Here is a 9,779-nt window from a genome sequence, read left to right on the forward strand (position 1 = left end):
ATGAGTAAGAATTTGAAGGCGTGGACGCCAGCTCTATATACAGCACGCAGACATTGAACAGGTGTTAGCCAATCATGTCACCTGTTGGCTAGATCGCACTCTCCAGGATCGGTATTCGCCACAACTGTACTTTCAGCAGAGTGGCTGAAATGTAGAATTGTGGACTGCCAATCTTTTGATCATATGTTTGAATGAATCACAATGAGAACTTTATCTGCAATATTCTAGCAATAAATTTGGGAATTAGAGTGACAACACCAGTAGACATCAGAACCAGGGGAGTTGGCCCATAGCAGCTATTGGTGTAAAAAAGAAGACTGGCATAAGAAGAATTGAGATGTGCACGCTACATGCCTTTGTTCTGGTAGTGTTCCACTACCTTGGTGCTACAGTTAATGATCTCGAATGAGTTCAAGGAGCAAGAATTTAGTCCAGAAAATAATATTACGCATAACAGCTGTATCTAGTTGTATCATTTGCCTATGCCGCTGTATATAACCCTGTCCACACTGCTAGGAAGGGAAGCGTAGCAGAGGGCGGCAGAAAGTTGGGTGGGCGGATGAGGTTAAGAAATTTGCAGGGACAACATGGCCACAATTAGTACATGACCGGGGTAGTTGGAGAAGTATGGGAGAGGCCTTTGCGCTGCAGTGGGTGTAACCAGACTGATGATGATGATGTCCACACTTACCTAAAGCACGAGTGGCATCCTAAACAAAATTGAGCTTTTGATATTGCTTTGGAGAAAATTAATCTGTTTCAGCCTAACAGTATGTATACATATTGCGCATACCTGCATTCGGTGTACCTTATCACCACTGTTTAGAAAACATCAACTGCTTACACTGTGGAATGTTATAAACAAAATGATAGCGTTAGCTAGTTACCTACAAATGCATTCCGATCCTACGGCTTTTTTTCAACAATATCTAACGAAAGCACACACCTACAACACCCGGCACATATGTTACAATAAGGAAAAAATACGTACAAACTACGGCACCCAGAAACTTAGCTACAGAATTTCCAGTTTTTTAAACGATCACCATCCTGCTGTAAACATTATCCAAGAAAGTAAATCATTCAAAGCTTTAAAATATAGCATCACTATGTATCTATTGTCACTGCAGGCATAACCACTCCTTTTTGTTTTTTTTCTGTTGTCTCTTACAGCAATTTTCCCAATTGTACATAACTTTTCAATATGAAATAACTCTCGTCTCAATGTTACCAACCACTCTGTATTTCGATCTTGTTTAGTGTTTATTTTATGCGCTGAATGTCTTGTGCTCTCGAATGGGAGCAAGGGCACAGACTCCTTGTCAGGCAACCACTTGCCTTTTGGTCTGCACCCTAGGCAACTGTACCACGTTGTCTGAATAAACTCTTTGAACTGTTAAGTCACCTTCTTACCTCATCAGCAAATCACTCCTGCAACCAAGTGTGCTGGTCCGGGTTTTACCTGCATTTCCACCTGTGCAGTTGGTAAAAGTCTTTGGCTGTTTACTATAACTTCATATTCAAACATATGGTTGCATTAGAGGCTTCCACACCACTAATGACTGGGCAGGCTTCACGAAAGGCCACCAGTACCTCCTCATTGCAGACTGTGCTCAACATCCTTCTTGGTTGGACTGTGACTAAGAACCCATACATCTTTCCTCCAAAGCGGCTGGCATTGACGATGGTTTGATGCAGAAAGAGGCTATTGTCTTTCCCAGGTGCTGGTTCAGCCTCGCGAGGCACATTCCTTCAGTCAATATGCACACTGTCAATGTGAGTGAGACTGATCAAAGGTTGTCTATGGTGTCAGGTTTCTTGCCTGGTTTCGGTAGTGGCATCATGACCAAGTGTTTTCACTCTGTGGGGAATTCCAATATTCCAGATTTCATTGATTACAAGCAATAGTGCTTGCTTCCTTGTTTCGGCAAGATTCCTCAACATCTGAAAAATGACTCCATCTTCGCCATGTGCACTCTGTGGTGTCTGCTTCGTCAAGGTGGCATCCTCTTGGCCGTATGTCTTTGCATCCCCAGTGCGGGTGATGTGCATTGAGCTCACCTCGACTGAGTATTACGTGCTTGTGAAAGCGAATTTGAAGCTGTCAAAGCCAAGTGAAGTCGCCTTGGCTGTGGTGCCTGGTTTTGGGACAGAGGTAGACCAATGCCGAAACGGCTTTTAGCCTGCAGCACACCACTGCAACTTTCTGATGAGACATATGTTTATTCAAGCCGTTTCTTCCTTGCCCTAATTCAATAATAGCCAATTTTAGCAGCTGCAAATCAAGCTGACTTCAGAAGACTGCTGATTTTTTAGCCACTTCTAGTAGATTATTGCATGGTTAATTTTCTAGTTGGGCATGACATGCTTTGTGCTTAAAAAATGAACTGTTTAAAGAATTATTGGAGTAATATTAGGACAGGCAACTCTGATTGAATCATCACTGCTTTTGTCGCAAAATGTGGCAATGAGCTAGGCAGATGCTGTCACAAAACCATAGGTTGTACAAGTACAGAAGAAACAAAATTGGAGTTGCAAAATTCAAAGCCATATTTTTACAGCCTCTCTTTATACTGCTGACATTAGAGAGCGTTAGATTAGTGGACGCAAGCAGCGTGGGTAAACAAGCACCATGTTTGGGTATTTCTGGCACCCATGTGGTTTGCATAACCAAGCAGCACACGAGTCGCTTGCGTCCTCTTATGCAGTACTATTATTTTCATTGTAAAACAACCAATATCAAAGTAAGTCTGATCAGCCTGCATCAATATGCTAGAAATTTTTAAGCACTTAAGGTGTGTTGGTTGAATGTTTAAAGCACTTCACCACACCCTTGGTCACTAGACTTGAACTTCCCAGTATTACTTGCTAATCAACTCTTGAGGTGTTTACGTTGCTTTTCTGTGCTGTAAGATTAGTTTGACCGTCCTAATAGAATTGTTAAAGTGAAGGTATGAGCTGTTGTATTGGCCATGTCATTCTATAACTGTTAGATCTGACACTGTCAAAGCACTTGGCAACATTAATCAGCTTCACCTCACTATATATATGTATTGCGGTAGGACCATTCAGCACGTGAAAATAAAAATACCGGCAAATAGAGAGTTCGAGAGCACCTGAGATTATAGTAAAGCGGGGGCAGTATGTTCAAGGTAACAAATGTGTTGCGGTGACGTTATTGCAGACGTATATACACATTCATTCGTCCCAACTTTGCACTTAACCCTGCGTCCCGTTGCTAAAACTAAGAGCGCGAAAAACGGGCACAAATGCAGCTGAAGATTACAGGGCACAGTATTAGGCTCCACCTCACTGTGCTTATCGCGCCCTTAGTACGAATAATATTAAACATCTACTCTGCATTTCGTGGAATTCTGGCAGATCATGTGACATCACTAAAGCTCCGTTATGTTCACAGCACTACGCGATAATTGTCGTAAAGCCCACGATAAAAGTAAATCACATGAAGTGACGGATAGTGCACTAGCGCTGAACACGATTGAAAACATGCGCTGCCCTATTTCAAGGACGCGTGAACAGTTGTGAGCAAACACCACCTTATGCATTATATTACTTACGTAAGTCGTGGCGAAAAACACGTGCAATACATCCGCCTACGAGTCCCGTCAAGTAAAAGTGCATGTGCGATGTGATGACGCTGCCGAAAAGGGACGAACACGACGACGCTGCTGCACAGCGCCGGTTCGCAAATTGCATTGCCGTGGCGCTACGCCACTTGAATATTTCAATCGTCAGCACCAATGAATTCTTCAGAAATACGGATCTCACACCGCCAGAGTTCACCGAGACTTAAAGCCGACATGCCACACCACTACTACTGCGCGACTTTTAGCCAACAAGTACTGATCCCACTGCGGAGACACACGACCAGCGGTCGGCGTGGGCCGGAGATTCAACGCACGCCACGCCATCGCGGTTCGCAGAACTTCGCTGCCGAGGCGCTTGGCCACTTCGACATTTCAATTGTCAAGGAAGCACGGGTCACACAGCGCAGATTCTGTACTGCCAGAGCTCACCGAGGCGAAAGCACAGATGGCGAAAGCCGCACTGTCGCATCACCACTACTCGCGGCTTTCCCGCTAAGTACGTACAACCAACACACAAGCAACGCAAGCACAATCACATAAGCAACGTTTAACGCGCGGTCCGCGCGAGCCGGTGAACGATCACGCCGAGAACGAACACGCCACGGCGTCGCTCGGCGCAACCATCATGCCTTCTCAAAAGTCCCTAAACGATCCTGTCCCTAGGCACCTAGGATCAGGTCACGTGAGGGATTTTTGTACGACAATTAGACGCACGCTAACTGGGAGGCGTGAATAACAGCGGCTCCAAGTTTGGCGGGATGCGCGATCCCGCCGCGGTGGCGCTGTCATCGGGGACGCGGAGCGCGGTAGCAGCTCGAGGCGTCTGTGGCATGGCACTGGCGGCGCGTGTTGCTTGCTTTTCGCAGATCTATCTAAGCTGTGTTACCATAGAAGAAATTGTCCTTTCACGATATAAGACTATAGCACTCACAACTTCCAACGGCGGCGTCAGCAGGAACCATCCGCCAGCAAAATAATCCATCCATAACGTAACCATGCTTTTATAAAGCCTATATTGGAGGTAATATTTTTATTGCAGTTGTTGCGAATAAAAAAATGTTTTAAAGGATTTTTTATAAATTATATCCATAGTTAGAACGGTAACCAGAGGCTGTTCCAGTGGGAGGGTGGTATCTTTCTCAAATATTTTACTGTCTTTTTTTTTGCTCTGACATTAGCGTGCTCTAGCTTGCGAGTCATTATGGTGACTCTTAGCGCGGCAGTCACTGACATTTATTGTGGATGATATTGTTCATTTACGTATTCTGTTTTTCTCAATGCACCTTTGAGTGACACCTAAGGTTGTGCAATCGGAGAGTCAGTATGTATGGGCACGTTGCAAGTGCTAGGCGGCGCCCTGTCTTTCCGACCCCTAGCGCCATCTGACGAATAGCTGCGCGAATGTGGTAGGATTACTCACGGCGTCAGCAGCCCGCGCTGCGTGTTTGGCGTCCTATCAAACGGTAGCGATGGCGCGAAACAGCGTGCCGATATTAATTTTAACCGGGTTTCGGGGATTACAAGATCTTCATAGCTTTTTTCGTGAAAAGAATTTTGAGAAAGGAAGTCGTCTATTTGAAGTGGGGCACGTCTACGACGTGAGGGCAGTGTTGAACTCGCGCTGATCGGAAGTGACTGCTAGGTTTATTCCGCAAACGAAAAATAATGCACCAGAGAGATGCGTGAAGCTCAGCGTAAGTTACTTCGTTATCTACGGCGTGGACGCGTGAAATTATAGGCGACATTGATTCTTGAAGATCGGCGACAGCAGACAAATCCTAGCGGGGAGCTGCGATTGCCGTGCTGGCATCGCAGGGAAGTGCAAGGACGCCGCGGTAGTTTCCCTGTATATACAGGACGGCAAATACGAATCCAAAACATCTCATCCAAGAACGTGGGGCGTAAGAACGACTCGTAAGACCTACCAGAGGTATTCTAACGTTGCTCTCCCCAAACACAAAAAAAGGGGATGAACTTACCAGTTGTGTTAGACTACGCTGGGAAAATATTTTCACCCAAGTTACTGGAAGTGCGATACTTTTATGTTGCGATTTTTCAGTGCGTGCAAAGGAGGTTCCAATAAACTACGTTGTCAAAAATTTTGGTGATCTCAACTGCCCCTTCGTTGAAGGGTGTATGCCAGCTCAGCCGGCTGCAACCCCTCCTCAAATCTCTCAGCAAGCCCTAGCGCTGTTTGAATGGGAGTGGATTGGGAAAGAGTTCCACAGCTTTACTGCGGTACAGTGTGGGAACAAACTACTTTGCTTATGCATATCCTGGTACGCACTGCAGGCAGTGGCGTAGCAACGGGGGGGGGGGGGGGCGATGGCGTGGGCCCCGGGTGCAAGGGGCCAGTGGGGGGGGGGGGTTGTCATATACGTCTGGAGACACACGGACATTGTTGATATCCTCGCCTTCCTCGAATAAACCCAGGGGAGGGGGGGACAGAAGACCTATGGGCCCCGGGTGCCAGACGACCTGGCTACGCCACTGACTGCAGGTGTCCCGTTGCTGCCATCATTGCTGTAAAAGCAAAGAATTCAGCGTTATAACGCACTTGGCATAACGCCGGAACATAAAACAGCTTATGCCGTCGGACGAGCGCTAACCAGTGTTGACGCCGTTCTGCTTCATACGGTCGGCTTGGAAACCTGTAAAACTTTGTTCCTCGTGAGTTGGTGTACGTGCTGTTGCAGCCCACTACTCAACAGCCCGGGTTGCACTTCGGCATTGCTCAGAAAAGGCAACAGCTACGCGCGAAACAGTGCACATGCAGGCTTTCCTAACGCAAGCGGGCCTGGCGTATCCTGCCGGTTCCGCGCTCGCCGCCGCGAGGGGCGCCCTAGTAGGCACGGAAACTACGTTCGCAACCTGCCTATGGTCAATGTTGTAGAGAAATTGAGACTGAACGCTCCTTCATGGCTTCATAACAAATAGCTTAATCAGCAACAATATCCGTGACTCTGCGGTGGATGGTACATTCCTTAAGGTAGGCAGGGATTCAATCTCTTTGTCTTATATTCTGTTCACTTGCTGCTTGGTTGAGCCCCTTCGAAAGGAAATTAATCCTTGTGATAAAAAAAAATCTAACGACTAGTCAAGTTAGTTGTGGGAATGCTTGGCAGCCAGTTCGTGGAACGCTGCTGCCTGCAGTATGTAGGCTGCTTTGAACGCATGCAGATTGTGCTAAGCATATACGTTGCTAATTACGTACGGCTGCTAAATTCGACGGCATGAATCAAGTTGTAGAGTGACTCTGACGGCTACGGAAGACGGAAGCCGTCCAAAATGTCATTCCTGGGATACGCCAGTCGCCACTTCGGCTGCAGTACGGTTTTTCCCCTGGCACACCGGAGGCATCCCGGCATATGAGAGAACCCGCTTTCATGTCACTTTGCCTGCAGTATAGCCAGCGCATGTTCCAGGGCCTCTTCATCTGCATTCATGCGAACTGTAGCATTAAACCTTCCTGTTAAGCCTCACTGCATAATTTGCTGCACAGCGCGCACACAGCGGAATTCACCTGTAGAGCTTTGCCCGCCCAGGATATCCCGCTTCCGACTCGCAAATTCCTTTTTGCGTGTTGTTTGAATTGCATTGAGACATATAACACCATCGCTCAGCTTTTTTTTTTTTTTTTGCGTATTGACCGCATCTTCAATAATGAAGGCGCGTAAACACGAAGGAGCTTTGGAAAAACACGTGAAAGGGCATGGCTTGACTGTTACCACTCCCGTTCTATTAATCTATTGGTTCCTTTCTTTACTCGAATGCAAGAGGCGGCTTGCATGTGTTACACCAGTTTCATTATTCGAACGCCTGAATCTTTTCGACTGCACTACCATAACGTTAAATTTACGTAATGGACCAGCACTGATACACCAGAAATTTGCGCGCAATACGTATTTACTTACTTAGGACTCTCCATAAAGTTTTTCCATCCGTACATGCATTAGTACCGAGAGCTCTAGCTCAATTATGGAAATTAGGCGAAGAGAATGCACGTACTACAAAAATTTCAACCTTCTTTCGATAGTGCTATCTGAGGGTGACAGAGGAGAGAGAGAAAGAAAAAAGAAACGTTTCTCCCGAAGGACGCAGCAGTGACGAGACAGCTGGTAATATATAATGCGCAGTAAGCCCCAGTTTCGGGTGGTGTGCGATCAAGTGGACATTCGCGGCTGAGAACGAGCAAGCTGCTGCTGCTGTTGTCACCTTAAACATATGGCGCGCACCCACCAGGCGATATTGGCAAAATCCACAATGGAAACATGCACCCCTGCTTTCCGTTAACTTACTATTACTACCTTTATTTAGGTAGTAATCATTTTAAATTATAAAAAATGAATATTTGAAAAGTGATCATACCAACTTACGATCGACGAAGGCGTTAGATTAGTAAAAATGAAAGCGATCTAATTTTATTAATAAGTGAAAGGTGTTTAGCATGGCAGTTATGTACATGGCAGTAACATGTACTCATGCACAGTCTGACACACCTCCGTTTGGGCTCAGCCCAGAAAACATGCGCCAAAGCATACAATATTAAGCACTGAGAGAGCAAGACCCATACGCGATATTGGTGTCTCTAAGTTGGTCTTTCTTTGGGGATTATGTTTTCGGCAGAGGAGAAGGAAATGGCCCAGTGATTATATAACCCCGCATGACGCGCAAATGTTCAATGATGCGAACCCACGCCTAGTTATTTGTCTACAGATTTGCTTTTGAGAATTAAAAGAGGCATCAGTCGTATTTGGTTGTCGAATTTGCGCCTCCAGGTGGTAAACTGGAAAGACTTCGCTTTTATTTCTCATCCTGCCTTTCCGGACTCATCCGCTGATTTGTAGCACAGCAGCCATTAAGCTCCTTACCGATAAGTCGGCTCGGTATTTCTGAAACATGTAATTGGACTTCACGCAATCTAACGTTGGCCTACACGATGGTCTTTGAAGAAGGCCGTAGTTGAAGAAAACTAAATGCCGTCAGTGCCATCCAATAAAGACACAGCAGAGCCGTGTGCTAGAATAAGTCTGCTGAAGACGAAGCACACGCGCTCAATCATCGTCATTACGCGTAAAAGAAGAAAACATAGCTGAAACGCCTGGGCAACTGCAATGGCAGCGTGCTAGAACACGAAGAAGGAGTGGACGCCACCTCTAACCAGTACACATGTTGCGCGTACGTTAGCCGACGAGGGCAGTTGCTGATGGTTTCGTGCCTTCCAGGATTAGTATTATCCTCTGCTGCATCATCGGCAGTGGCCGTGAGGTAGAATTTTGGGATCCCACTTTGTGGCTCAGATGCTCAATAAATACAAATATTTCTTTTTTTTATAAAAAAAATTAAGATCCGAGCAACGACAGCGGCGGACATACGAACGAACACGGTAGTGAGCCTCTAACAGAGCTATCGCCGTGAAACGGGAATTGTGACACTTCGTTTGTGGCCAACTTTGCTAGCGTGTCAATCGAGCCTTTTGAAATATATTATTACCTTGTTGTTTATGACTGAACGCTTGCTCTCTGTTGGTCATAACTTTTCATTGCAAGAATGCTAGAATCTTGCGCAGAAATCGCTCCATAACTTCAAGAACAGTGGGTGCTATTCAGTTTTGAAGCGAAGATATATTTGCCTACCGTCCCGGATTTGGCATGGCGGCTGCTGCTTCTGCTGCTTGTGCTGCTCCTCTTCCTCCTCCGACGATCGGTCAGTCATTGATATATATGTAAATATATATACAAGGTAATATGTGCATTGAATGCAAGTACGCAGAAACACGGGGCCGAAGCTTATATAGAACTTTTATATTGACAAAGTGGTGCCCGTACGCGTGCCTTTGTTATTTCGTAAGAAAAAAATACAATGCATAAAAGGTGAACATGGAATGTTGGCTCGAAGATAATAAACGCAGCTTCCTCTTAATACTTTTGGGCATAAAAGTCAACGGATTCTTTGCACACCAAAATATTTTCATTTCTCCATTCACTATGTGTAATAGGATGTTTGCCTGTTCTAGGCCAGTCCTCCAGAATAGGTATGTGCCGCTGTGACATCCGAGGAACAAAATTCCTAGATGTAGGTAGATATACGTACGCGTCGTAAGTCTGCTGCTATACGCCAGTCAATTTCATTCTTCCCCTCGACAAATATCGTACGTCTTCTTCGTGACAC

This window comes from Dermacentor variabilis, chromosome 5, assembly GCF_050947875.1.
Source record: "Dermacentor variabilis isolate Ectoservices chromosome 5, ASM5094787v1, whole genome shotgun sequence".
NCBI classification, from domain to species: Eukaryota; Metazoa; Arthropoda; class Arachnida; order Ixodida; family Ixodidae; genus Dermacentor; species Dermacentor variabilis.